The following is a 15,369-nucleotide window of genomic DNA, read 5'->3' on the forward strand; positions in this document are numbered from 1 at the left end:
TGGTATTCGTCGCATACTCCCGGATTTGTCGCATTTTCTGCAGGGTACGTACCCACATTTATATATGTATGTGAACTCTTATAATTGTGTGAACGTACGTCCCTGGCTGCCTGCTGCTTTGGGCCGCGCTATCGCATTCCATGAATGCCGCAGTTTTGCCGATATACAAGCAAATGATGTCATTCCCAAATAGAGCGAAACCTCTGGGGAGTTTTCGGGGATTCATATTTGAAGCTACCTTGTTTAGATTCACTCTCACTGATTCATCATGCATTCTGAATTGTAATTAATATTTTTTTATTTCGTTTTTTCGCTATTAATCACTTTACCTCCATGAGGAAAGCCAAATGTTGTACAAACTAATTTGAATATATTCGCGATTTACTTATGAAAGGGAAATTACTGCTGCTGATCGACTTTGTAAAAGCTGTTATGGCAATGTGGTCCTTCAAATACACACATACATACATTTCCTGTTGGATTATAATAGCTACGAGTAACTCTTATTGAAACTAGATAATTCACTAAGTACAATTGGTTTTAAATTTATATGACTCAATAATGAATCGAAAGGTTTTTAGACCATTGCCTCGCAAAATCTGAAATCGTATTTGAAGCATCTGCGACAGTGATGTTGCGGCGTAAGTTTTAGTATCGCCGTGCGAATACTTTTCGGGCGGTATTCTTTCACTATGACTACCAGAATAAACAGTTGCGGCTTTATGAGCCCAAGGAGATCCCTGGATCATCTCATATCTACCTTCGGCCAGTAAGGCTTTGCAGTTGCGCAAGTCATAGTTTTCGCCCAATGTTCGCAAGGAGCAGTTCACATGTGATGATGGAGATGCGTGTGTGTGGAGAAAGAGCTCATTGTCGGTCTAGTCACACAGTGATCCGTGTTATCAGGAATGAATTCGAAGCCTTCAAAAATACTAGTGTGTCCAATTCCTGAGAAAGCTAAGCGTCTAGTGCCCCTAAGTCTGCACGCAGCCCTTGCTGCAGCTCAATGCTTTCACGGCAGCTTTTCATCTCCGTCAGAAAACGCCAAGCGAACGACTGCCATTGAAAGCAGAGTCACATGTGGTACCGTATAGCTAATAGCGAACAAGGACGTTTAGGACCAATCCCAACTAGAGGAATGAACATTATCCTGCTTGCAATTTTCTGGATGGTGATACTGTCCAACGCCCTCGCTAAATTTCGGTTGCAAGACATATGATTGAGAGCTTAACTAGGTTGGTTTTACCCCAATCTTACCAAGGAATATGACGATTTCCCCCAGAAGCGCACAATTAAAAGCTCCTCGATGGCGGTAAATACTCATATAGGGAAGTATTTATATATAAAGGCTTCCTCCATTAACTCTTCGACCGTGTAAAAAAGGTCAGCCAGCCTCTCCAGGGATTGGAGCAGGAACTATGAAAGTCTGATTTATCCGAAATGCAAAGACGGGAAAGCTTTTGGTGGATATTGGTATAAACGTCATGGTAATAGGTCTTTAGCTAAGATTGGAGTCTGCCAACGGCACGACACCTTCAACTGAGCAGTTTTAATGCCGTCTGATCCCGATGGCTTGAAGAACTTGAATGAGTGTTTTATAGCCCAAATGAGGTGACGCATGTCCAGCAGGTCGCTCGAGGCCGGACCGCAATATCCTGTTCCAGTGATTGTGAGTTGCATGTAAAGTGCGTATCGAGGTAAATTTTAAGTGACTACTCACTCATAGCCTAATTTTCCGCCTTGTCCCTTAAACATCCCAAGCGAGCGCATCTAAATCTGTATGTTTCACGGCACCACTCTATTCTTAGCTTTCTTCATTTCGGACTTATAGATTGCCAATCCGTTTTTGTAAAGTGCCCAATCAGAGGAGTCTTTGTGAAAATTTCGGCAATTCTTGTTGGGATGTTAAAAGATCTTTTTCGTGTTTTAAAAACATAACTCTGTGGTTGGAATACATAAAAAGTACTTAAAAAGCTCACACTTAAAGGAACCTGAGACGAATGAAAATTCGTTAGTGCATCTGCTCCGCCTATGCTAAGTTTATTTAGTAGGGATATTTTAGAAAAGATTTATTTAAAAAATATCAAATAGTACATGCAATCGATAATGTTTCAAAAAATTTCAGCCAGTTATAAATCGCTTTCCATCAAAAAATTTGCCGAAGAAAATAAACTATAAAATTGCCTTTGCATTTTCATTAAATAATTCGTAAAATTAAAAGGTCACCAAATTTATGGCTCGCCCGGCGAGCTTGAATGGTGAAGGTCGGCCCTGCATGCACAGGCAATGCGCTTAAGTGGGTAAATTTTAGCGATAATTGACGAAATATTTATTTGCCATTTAACACGTTTTGCTGGTAACTAAGTAAAATCATTTACTATTAATCATTTGCAGTGGGTGCAATTTCCATATATACTCGCACACATGCACATGACCACTGTATGTCGATATGCAAAAATATTATTTTCGTTTTCACCTTTCCGTTTTGTTATAAAATTAGTCACAAATAATTTTTGCAGCGAAGCGTGCAAATGAGCCGTAAATTCACTTTTCATTTTTTTTGTGTATGTAGTATGTATAAAAAAATGTACTGTTGAATATGTACATACATAGATATGGTTGAATATTCGTAGGTGCATAAAAAAGCAACAAAAAAAACAAGATTTTCATGACTCAAATGTTTGGCGCTTGTAACATTTACCTACTGAGTGACTAAATAGTGATGTCATTCCTACAGTTGTCATTGTTGCCGGTACATCAAGTGCAGGTACGAGTACATATCCCTATGTACATATGTATGTAAAACATATTGTAAACTACAAAAAATTTGCATATTTAAGGTTGAGTTTTTGATGCCACAGTGTTATTAAAAATTATTTATTTATGTGCGTTATTGTCTCTTTGATATGTACATATGTATGTATGCATATGTATATATGTATGTTTGGTTACGTAGATAGATGTATTTTCTAGGGATTCTCCTAACCCTACAAATGTATGAAAATATGTGCTTTTAGATATGCTTATGTAAATATACATATATGTACATATGTATGCATGCAGGTGACTCTGGTATCAACTATTCAATATTACTGTTCGCGCTTGGCCCAGTATCAGTGAAGCGTGATTGATACAACCATGGCTCACTTGCCAGTTGACTTGTTTTATCTCGTATTTTACTAAATCCTACACGTGATGATGTGTACATATCACTAATTAAAGGTGAAAAGGTGCAAAGTGCATTTAGTTTTCAAAATTGAGTTTTTTGAAGCAGAATGGCAGGTAATACGAAATTACATAGATTTTTCGTCTCTCCTTAACAATTAAAAAAAAATTGACTTTTTCGCCATTAGATAAGATATTTTTTGTTTTTTGTTCTTTTACTTCATTTATCATTTTATATTTGTTTTTCTGTTTATGTTTTATGTTTATTTATGTTTGAAATAGGAAAGTAGGATGAACGAGCGTCATTCCAAGTAGAATTTAGATATGTTGATATTAAAAAAAAAATTTGGACATGATTTTTTTTTAAGAAATAAAAAGGGTAAGAACATGCTTTTCTACTGATACTTCATAAGTCAAAATCGGTATAGTTTTGGCCCAATTATTCAAGTTTTTCTTAAAACAAACTTTGAAAAAAATTTAAAGACAAGATTAAAAATTTCATTATTACGATTCCGTTAAAAAAAAATTTATAATATTTTTATGCAGATTGTTTAAACTTAAACTGTTTTGTCATCTGAGGGAATTTATTTCAAAAAATTTTGTAACTCGTATTATTTACGATATAGGGCAAAACACGGGAATTTCATGAAAATATTGGGGATGCTGACCAGTACTAACTCGCTAGTGGCAGTTAGAATTACGTCACTATAGCCACATTTGTATACCATTCAATTCTGAAGAAAAACTACCATTGACTATGATTATAAGATAAAATTCCTCTGAGCTATAGAATTTTGAAGAAAAACAATCAAAGTTTACGTGTATTTTGAAAGGGAAGTCTTTGGACGCCTTGGTCCAGCACTTTATATTAATATTAAGGACTCAGATTTTCAGGGAACTTGTCTTTAGATATTTGCCACAAAATTTCGAGGAGAGAATCAATCAAAAAGTCGCCGAAAAAGAAGCACCTAATATATACATATTCATATGCTTGCATATACTTATTCATACACTTTGTACACACATAGATACGTACATATGTTGCCATTTATGATCTAATCAGCTGCTATTTGCGCATTTTTGTGTACTAGCAGATTTTTGCGGCAATAACATTCATGTACTACATGGGTAAATATTTATGTACAATCATGCTTTCGTATACATATACATATACATACATAAACAAATGTATGTACACTAAGTTAAATCAGATAAGGCCATATCGGCCACAGAATTTGGCAAAGCTCCAAATTTACCTATGACAAAAGAATTTCTTTGCGCTCAGCAGAGTATGCATGGTATAATATGTATGTAATTTTTAATTTTATAGTCTCAAATATGTACTCACATACATATACACACATACATATAAGCACCTGTGTTTGCTGTTTAAATTAGAAATTTCTCCTCAACGCTCAATTAATGGCATACAATTATTATATAGTTTTATTACACTAGATTCGTTTATTTTGGCAAGAACAATTTCACCGTTTGATTTTAACATTTTGAAGTATCGTAAATTACACTGTACGACAATTTTCAAACCAGTCTGGATTTTGCTAATATTTTATGAAAGAATAAGAAGAAGAATATACAGTAAAATTTCATGGGAAATATTTTCGTAGAACATTTTAACCCATTAGCTCCCGTCTGAAAGGGTAGGTTTGAGCCTTAATTCAAAAAATGCGAAAGGAAAGCGAATTTTTAAGTTCGCTAGAGGATTGTAATGCCCTAGAAAATTGTTATTTTTATTATACTTGTTTTTGGAACTCCATTGATTGATATAAATGCAACAAGAATGCTGTAGCGTTTTTTTTTTTGCCGAAAGAAAAAACAACTCCATTTATACTTCCTGCATTGATGCGTTGACAGACAAAAACCTGAGCGTTGTTATGTGTTAATTCCGACAAAAATAAAATGTACCTTCACATGCGAGTTATTATAACTAATAACTAAATATTATGGAGAGTTTGTTTTGGCATTTGCAGTATTTTATCTATACATAAGTATATAAAAATCTGAATTGTAAGCCGATCTAGTTTCCATTATATTTAATTGAGGCCAGTTGCATTAAATATTTATATATTTATGGATACAGTTTTAATAAAAATGTGTTCAGCAGTGTATTAATTCCACAAAAGGCTTCTACGAATTCCATGCCTAATTTGAAATGTTTCCCACCCGACTTTTTGAAGATAATCGTACTTATGTCGGTACTATTTTGTGGTTATACTCACGTATGCTGACATGCATGCTTATGAATAATAAGCACAAACACCAGTGTAATTGCCTTATAACACTCACCTTTCTCTAGAATGCGAACTCTTAACAAAAAAGTTTTCTTTGTTAACCACAGCTTCGATATTGCCTGTGGGAAATTCTAAATACAATGAAGAAAAAATCCTGTTAAACAAAATTGCACGCCATCACCTTTCTCATTTACAAATTACACATAAACATATTGCGACAATACATACATACATGCATACTTTCGTACGTACATACATATTTAAAAAGTATATATGTTTATTCTTTTGTGTTTGGAACTGTATGCTCTTTGGAAATTGGTAATTTGCGCAGCTAACACAAATTGAATAGCCACGCAATTGCAGAAAATGGAAATGTAACAAAAAGGTGTCAATAAACTGCGAAATGAAAGATTGTAGGTGAATGTGCAATTTCGCTAAATAAGCTGGTTCTTAACAACGCTAATAAAAATGTATAAACAAGTATTTAGGTGTATGCAAATATTTGAAGAAGAGACATTTATCCGCCGGCGAATATGTGTATGTAAATTTACGATGGTAGTTTGATAAGTCAGTGGCTTTTTAATAAATATTTTTTTCTGCAAAAAAATCTTTTTTTTTTTTAACAGCGAAGCATTTGAGCCAGAATGATATCTTAACTTGCAGTATGCTTGTGAGAGTTCTCAGGCCCATTCGAATAAGATACAGAAGTAGTTCCGAGAATTCTTACACTTACTCTGAAGCTCTGATACGCAGAAAGTTTTGACGGACCACAGAAACGCTGTGGACTATATAGGCTCAGTTCGGCTCCACGTTGCCATTAAATACCGCTACTCTCGGCAATCAAGAAAGGCTGAACCAGTTGAGCGTGCATAATTATTTCAAAAGAGTTATGCAGTTTTCCACAAGCGTGGCCCTTTTGTCTTTCTCCAAAGACATTCTCATGCGCAGATTTCAATGGCAAAGCTCGCCGACTGAAATATGGTTGAAAGCTTGGTCCAAAAACATTGGCCCCAGCATTGCCATCGCCGAGCTTGAATCCACCAATATACAACACTTAGAAGCCTTCTCTAATCCTTATTATCAGTTCTCTGCAGGTATCTCTTTCAGTTGTATGCCCTGTGAAAGATAATTTCGGTAGCATTTTTTCAGTGAGTTTGATTACGGCATCGTACGTTGGTCGTATCCACTCTTTATACTAGCTAAGTTGCTAATCCGCAAAGCACTCTAGCAAGTCTCCTTTTCAATTAGTATGGTTAGGATGTTATTATTCCCTGTATTTCCGTTAGACAAGTACGCATGGCTCCTATAATGGCTACACAGACCAATCGGTAAAACTTTTCAAGTACAGCGCCAGAACCAGTTTGCTTGAATTTTGGCTACGAGGCCAGTGCCTCAGGATATCGGTTTCCATGAAGGTTTTGTCAGGTAAAAATACCTTAGGAGGCTTGTTGGTAATAACTACAAGAAAAGTCAATCTTCGTCTCTACTATTTCGGCTAAGTCAAACTGACTTTCTGTGTTAGCTTTAAGACCGACTGCAATCTAGAGGCAAAGGTGTCTTCATTCCAGCCCACGACGTATATGACTCTATCAGCTGCATAGCCGCTCTTTAAGCCTTCTAAGAGCAAATCATCCACAACTATTTAGGACTCATAACAAGCATCGAAAGCATTTTTACGCAACTTAATCAGCTTCAAATTTCTTTTAGAATAGGTCAGAGCTATGATGGCCGACTACTAGATATTTTTAGTCTTAGAGTTTCAGAGAAAGCGGCTTCTTTTCAGCTAACGTTGCTTCGATAAGAACTGCGTATATAATCAGAGTCCAATCTTATCTTGGATAACATTCGAAAAATTACGCAAGGCGGACGTCTATAAGAAATAGCTCTGTAATAACATTGCAGACATCCGTAGGGTAAGCTCGCATTGTGTCTGTTGTGCCTGTGCCTAGTTTTAGGTGATTATACTGGCAATTAAAAGCACTCCTACCGTTATTTCAGGGTTCACTCAAAGGTGGCATTGCTCAGCCCATCGGCCTCGCTCTTTTCATGATGTTTTGCACCACAGATAGAAGTAACGCGGTTACTAAAATTAAAACATTATCAGGGTAGGTCAGTACTTTCACTTTCCTAGGTTGAGCTTGAGTGGCACTGAGTTGATAGTGGTAGGCCATTAGTAAGAAATAAGTAGATAATTTCATCGTTAACCATTAGATAAGTTGTGGGTGTTGGTTGATCTTTCCGACATGGTGGTGAGATAATTTATTTTGGACCGAATGACGGAAATTCCTACCAAAATAAATCAGTTAACTATTAACTTTTATAATCCTCCAAGTCAAGTTCGTCGAAGGATTTGTGGATTAGTTCAATACCGAGTGAAGCCGCCAGAGCATACTGCATAGATTAAAATAATCTCCCGAAGTTTTTAATAACCCCAACTAGTTCTAATAAACGAGTAATATTTTATTAGTTGCCCACTTCTCGGATGTAAATGGTAGAACGTAGAAGTCTTCATGTCAGCATTGAATCACTCTTGCCAACAAGTGCTACTTAAGTCCTCTCTTGCCGTACAAAAATTCCACTCTATAAGTTACTCATCCCGCCCGCTCTGGTGCATGAGGCAAAAGCAAGGATGAGGTGGCTGTTGGAGTGATCGTGAGAGAGATTATGCGGAAGATTTTGGGCAAGGCGAATTTGTTTTTGCTTTTACTGATTTAACAGCACACCCGCCAAAAGCAAATACATGAAAAGCCTCCTCGGCGATGGAATCACCTTGAAGGACTTGGCTTTACTGCTTCACTTAGCCTATCCGATTGGCAGAGAAGCGAAGCGATTGGCGCAATTTTTAGAACTCGCTTAGTCGGTTACAGCGCCAATCAAGAAGCAAAAGTTTTACATTTCTTCAATTGTCTGTCAAAAATTCTCTGCAGACTAGAACAAGTTTGACGCAATCGTCAGTGTGCTGAAAAATTTAATTTTCAGCTAATTGACTGACTAGTATGCTGGCACAATTGAAACTTTATAATAAAATGTAAATTGCAACCTCCAATCTAATTGTTCCAGCAAGACCCGTTTTGCGAAGTCTTTCCTTTACTCCATTGAGTGACAATTAATATTAATTAGATACTTAATTAAACGTTAATCGGTCGACGCCTTTCTTGGCTTAAAAGCACTTTTTAATTTCTCCAACACACACATACGTTTATTCATATCTCTATATGTTTGCTTTTAGACAAAGATGCTTTTAAAAGCGGACAAGATCAACATTGCTACTGGCTTTTCCAAGCGCACTTTTCACATTAAAGCTACATATTCACTTAGAGTATTTAACCCATCTCTCTACTTATTATTTGCTGATGGATGGAAGTGGATATTGTCAGCAATGTGGTAAATGCCTGCGCATCATATCAGCAATTGACATGCTGTGCGCATGCGCGCCAACATGTTCATGCCGCACGTTCTTACAACGTGTTTTTGCACAAACGCGGTTGTCTGCGTTTACATACAGAGTATATACATACATATGTATATGCTTACATATTGAATGAAGCTTTCGCTATTAGAGAGCACCTTTGTCACCTGCAGCACCTCTGCGCCAACCCAGCTTGCGTTGCCTTCATCTTTGTCCACGACTCGACACTTTGCTGCTGTCAGTTGCAAACGCCTTTGGCATTTGTTGCGCAGTGACACATCTTTCGCACCGTAATGGCTTTTAGTTGGTCCACTCTAGACGGTTATCGTGCGTTTCCCCTACTTTTTGAATAACTCTCAGCTGCTGCTAGTTAGCCTTGTTGCTCCATGTGAACCTATGTATGTACATATGAACAGCAGTAAGTCAAGTTGTGTTTACTTAACCGCAAATTTCACATTTCGCATTTGCGCATGCGCATACGCACATGCGGTAAGTAAATATCTACTCGCTTGAAAAAAATAAATAAGCAGCAAAAAAGAAAGCTGCTTTAATCATCTCAAGCACTAGGAACGGCAGCAAAAGCAGAAGTACTTGTGTGCATTTCGAAGAGATTTTTTTTAGTCAGACTCATCAGTATTCATTGTGGCTTACTTGTATGGCGTGTCACCGGCCGCCTGCTTAGTGTTCGTCCGTCCGCCAGTAAGAGTTAGCATTCTTTCAAAATGCCGGTCTACCCACTTTACTGCGCACTACATCTCTTCTTGTTCGTTCGTTTGCTTGGCGTACAATCGTGGCGTTGCACCATCACCGGCAGCAACTTTAGCAACAGCATCAGCATCAGCATCAAAGTCAATTGCTTTGCTCCCATTATCGCAGAGTCACCAACTCAACGCTTATAGCTAGCCTGAGGTGGCACGAGAACGCCAGCATCCCGGCACACTATTCTACAAATCACAGTTCCACACAGTCGACATTAAGTCGTTCGTCATGGTATGACATGTGGCAAGAGTTGGAAATCTAAGCATAAGTGTTGTTGTTATTGCTGCTTATATACATATGTATGAATGTGTATACTTGCATGTAATACTTACATTTTCCTCAGCTATTTTTATTTACTTAAACTTTTCTATCTCTGAAATACAAGTGTAAGCTGCTGCTTTTTCTGCCTTTTCATTGCTATTACTTACTCGTTTTACTTAGCGGTATTGTTTTTTTGTTTTTTTTTTTTTAGTTTAGCTGGCGCTTTGGCCGTTTAAAATGTCATTGCATTGAATTTTTTAATATATGTTTCAGGTTTCTAATTTACCGGAATTAAGTTGTACGTGATTTAGTTAAAATATTACGAATCGGCTTACTGCAATGGAATAAAGAAACTGCTTCGATGCGCTAGGCTATCGCTTAGTATGCGACGGAGTTTTTGAGCACGATTTAGATCAAATGATTTGTAAAAAAAAGTTAGGCAACTTTCGAGCAGCTTGCTTGAATATACATACATATGTATTTCTTATTTAAATTTGATAAAACGGAGTCAGGCCTGTAGCGACTCGCATGTGGTTAGTGAGCAAGATTGTTTTGTATTCCCATCATGCTATTAAACTTCCTTCATATACATACATGCGTATGCACATATGTATGGAACGCAGTTAAGAAATTGATACCAGCACCGTATCGGTCATTGGTCTTACAGAATTTCCTCCAGCCGACATCTTTTCAAATTAAACTTACAACGCTTCCGTTTCCTGCAAGAGAAGAAAGGAAGTCAGACGCTGTCAGAAAAAGATGATCCACCGATTTTTTCCCGAAGAGTTCAATGCAAGGGTGGAGCTGGTGTAAACAAAATAGTTAGAATACTGCTTGCTAACTCAAGTGGTACAGTGTTAAATCATAGACAGACGACAAAGTTAAGCCGGAATAACGGCGCAGTTGCTCTGATAAAAATTGTACCTTAACAGATGGCAGTAATGCGAATTAAAGAGCCGAGAAATCGTGGGTTCGAGTACCACAGCCAGTAGAATATTTCTTTAATTTTTTTTATTCATTCAATTATTACTTTAATTATTTTAATGTACTTACTGCTCTGGACTTTTTAATTAAAATAAAACTCTAAAAACTTAAATTAACTAATAATAAAATAAATAATAATTAATCTATATCTATACAGACAATAAAACTGTAAAAGGTCGATATCTGTACATTATAGATATTAAACAAATATTGTATGGAGGGTTAATTAAAGAATTTTAGAATTTTTGTTTTTTCTGCCTGTATGTTTGTACGCGAATCACTCAAATACTAATGCATTGAACCCTGTACTGGAATATTCACAGACTCCCGCCCGTAAATGTCATGAGTCAATTTATCCACCATCCATCGCAGGCGAAGAGTTTCAGCTGCCGCAAAGACCCATGTAAATCTGGCGATACAAAGGTGTCGGTAATGTAGTAGACTGGGCTCATACTTATCCAGACTCGGCCCCAACATACTCACGACATGTCCCGCCTGTGAAGGTTCCCTTCACCATACCAACCACCTTTTCACTTGTTCACTCAAGCCCATTCAGCTGACACTCCTCTCTCTTTGGTTGAACACTACTACGAATGATAACTACGAATGATAAAGTACTTAAATCGACCTTAATAGTGCCGCTACAACAACAACATTTACGTTCCTTTGACAAATTATGGCAACATTCTTGATCACCTGTCGAAAAAATTGAAATCAGTCCCTCTCTAAGCATCCTAAGTTGTAGTTTCTCAGTGTTGGACAGACTCAGTTTACGTACTCTAAATATGGCTGATTATGATAATTCGCATTTCTTGTAGTTGTATCACTAATTAGTCCAATATGACGACATGCGGTTCTAACCGACTTCAGGAAAGTTTAAGTTCAATACGTACGATATTCGTTCATTCGTATCTGAGCTTAGATAGACTCCGCAGAAACACAATTTTGGTGAATGGCGAATCGGTGTGAGTATGGGAAGAAATATAGCGCACCTAAAAGCATAATTTAGAAAGATGCCTTCATAATAGGAATAGAAGTAGAATCTGCTCTGAACTGGTGATCAGCAGATCTTTTAAGTTATGTACTATTAAAATGCAATGTCTCTTCAAGTAGAAATTGAAGCAGAAAGTAACCGGCAGTAGAGGGCAATATGTTTAATAGGCGTATAAAACGGAATATGGACATATTGAGCTTAGTCGGCCTTTGTAAGACCACTATGAACTTCTTCAGAGTACGTGAGACTATTTAACCTAACCTAATCTAACAAAGAGTTACTTGTAGAATGACATGTCAACTAACTCGAAGTTTCCTTAAGTTGAGAAATTAGTTTGGACAGCGAAGGGTTAATCGTTAACTTAAGGTTAATTTTTTAATGAACATTAAAGTTAAGTAAAAACCTTTTACTTAACATTTTAACGAATAACACTGCGGAAGCGACCAATACAGATCGATAGTACACGACTAGGATAGCAAAACTCTAAAAGCGTTTTGAAAAGTTAGCTCGTTTTCAAAAGTTATATAAAGGTTTTTGTCTTTCGAAAGACTGTGGTTTGTTGAAAGACAATTGCCAGAATTGGCCAGTTAGTGGTTTTGTTTTTCTTTTAGCAAACAGTTTCTAAAAATTAAATTAAATTTAAAAAATTAGTTTCTTTTTTTAAAATAATGCGACTGTTGAAGCAGTGCCTCCAAAATGTTATAAATTCTTATTTTTATATCTGATTTCAAACTGAACGAAAAAAGTGAGTGATGCCACAAGAAAAGGGCCGCAACAGGGGCCATACTTAATTTATTCATGTCATAATTTTTAACACTGGGAGGAAATATTTATTAACATATTTAACGATCTTTAGTTAAGTGCCTGTTAGAGCCAATTTAATGAATGTTTCTGAGTGTGGCTATAAAGTCTTTTTGAAAGCTTAAATGAAATCATTTAATAGAAATAAAATCATTTCAATAATGCACCAACCCACAATCATTTAGATTGACTTAGAAAGCACTCCAAAAATAGCAAGTGATTGCTAAACTTAACTTTCAACTCATAAAAAATTTTAAAATCGCAAAATATGTAGGTGACGTATCAAACATTCCAAAGAATTTATGTATGAGGCAAAAGTTGGCGTCATCATTTGTTATATACAAAAAATGTACGTGCATTCTTAATTTATTCTGGTATTTCACTTAACATTTTCCAAAAGCTCGCCTACGAATAGAAGCTTAGAAAGAAACCAACAACAATAAGAACACAAAACAATAGTCACAATTCAAAAATGGTTGACAGGCGTCTCGTAAAGCGTGACTCAATGGCTTAATCAGCCGAATCGAGATACTTACTGACGCTTATAATGTTTTTTTTTTTTATTGTTTATTAAAGCTGTTGATCAAAAACATTTGTTGTTTTTTTTACTGATGTGGTGACAGCACTTGTGAATCGTGATAAAACAGTTGATGGGCATACATATATACATGCGAGTATATAATAAGAGTGCTTTTTAACCCAGTAACCTTGATTTTTCACTTACCTATATACACAGAGTTACATACCTACCTACATATGTACATACTACACCATATACTTATTTACATATTAATTTATATTTCAATAAATACGTGCTGTTTTATGAGTTATTTGTTGTAGTGGTAATAACAATTATTAATTTACAAAAAAATATTTACGTACAACAAAGGCAAAGTATAGCTTAGAATCTCACTTATTATTTGCATCCGACCGTATTATTGCATAAGTTATTCACCAAATTGTTAAAAGCAGTTTTCTCACTTTCCGTTTCGCGTCAGCCTTTCGATAAGAAATGCTCTTGAAAATCAGTTATGTAAAAATAAACCACAATTAAATTTATACACTTGGGAAGAAGGTTGTGCATACGTACATACATATGTACGTATATATTTATTTACTTCGTACGTATATAAGTTCGCCTTCCATACGTAGACTAATGTATGTACATTAGGGTGGGTCAAATTGTTCGGAAGAAAGTTTTTCAGCAAACCGCATGATATTTGCGGGTTCTATAGATAATTCTAAGAGAAAATGTAGAAGAAACTATGAATCTGTAATCGGTAAAAAAATGCCAGTTTTATAAAGTGTTCAGCTTACAGCTATTGGATAAAAAGGCATATATTTTATTTTATAGCATTTTTCATCGATTTACTTTAATACCATTCAAAAATACATCCCTTATCAAAATTAGTTATTTTTTGTAAAGATATAATATAGTTTACTCTTTAACAAAAATTTGATAAATTCAAGCAATTTTGTCCAATATTTTAAAACAAATTCAACAAACTTTTGTAAAAATTTCGAGCATTTTAGTTTGATTTCTTAGAAAGACTTTGAGTATGCAGTTTTTAAGTCCATTTAATAAAGATCAATTATCTAGGACTTACGGTTGATTATTGCAATTTTTTTCCAGACGGTGTTGGGCCTATTCTTCCTTACAAAACAATTTTTTGTATAGAAAAAATCTGCAAGTTTTTCAACAAAAAAATGCCAAAAATAATAATAATATCATGAGAAGATAATTTTTCATTTAAAAATGCGCAGGCCCTAAACTCATTTCCGACCCATGGTTTCCTCTACACTTCCGCTCAGAATTATGTGCAGAATCAGAAAATACCATACGAGTTAGTAAAAAACAATTGGCCCACCCTAATGTACATGTATGTCCCAGCAAAAAAGCACGATTACCGCAGAAATGGAAATGAAAATTCAAACTACGAGATGGGAATCGCTTACCCTTTCGCTTCAGGGCCGTAAGCCCTTACCGGCAACATTATCAACGAACACTGCAAAACATGATGTTTGTGTAACGGTAATTTCCACAGAAAGTAACGGTAGAAAAATAAATTTTGGGTATTCATTATATGTTTCTACTGACTACGGTGAAGCATTCTTCTTTGCACTCCCCGTAATGAATCGAGGAGAGAAATAAATAAAATATTGCAGGACACTCTACTATACATTACCAGCAACGCCCAAAAGAAGCGAAAAAATTCGAAGGCGTTATAAGGCAATGCCTTGTTGAACACGTTACCGCAAGGAGCGATTACCGTTTTTTAGCTGGGTATATTTAAAAATACAAACATTCAAGCATATACACACACGTGAACATGTGCATATAAACCGCATTCCTTCACAAACTTATCAGCTAATTTTTTTACTTTTATTTTATGTATAAAACAATTGTTTAATATGTCAATGTCAAAATTTTGCATGGAAACAAATGATTTCAGTTTAAGAAATCTTTTACGCTACTCATGTTTACATAAATAGTTATACATTCTGCAAAATAATTTCAAAGGCAATCACTTTTGTGTTTATAACGCTAACAAAAAAATAAATATCTACATAACGTCCCCTTATGCCAGAAACATGAATCTGCAAATTTATCAATTTTGAGTTAATGGGTTGACTTGATTAACCATTGGATATTCTAACTAATAAACAGTTTACCATAAGTACAGGGCACCACATATTTTGCTAATGTCAATTACATGAATGTAGAGTTAATTCTCATACAAAAAAAA

The sequence above is a fragment of the Rhagoletis pomonella genome, unplaced genomic scaffold (genome assembly GCF_013731165.1).
Source record: "Rhagoletis pomonella isolate Grant_MI unplaced genomic scaffold, Rhpom_1.0 Rhpom_scaffold_00004, whole genome shotgun sequence".
Classification (NCBI taxonomy): domain Eukaryota; kingdom Metazoa; phylum Arthropoda; class Insecta; order Diptera; family Tephritidae; genus Rhagoletis; species Rhagoletis pomonella.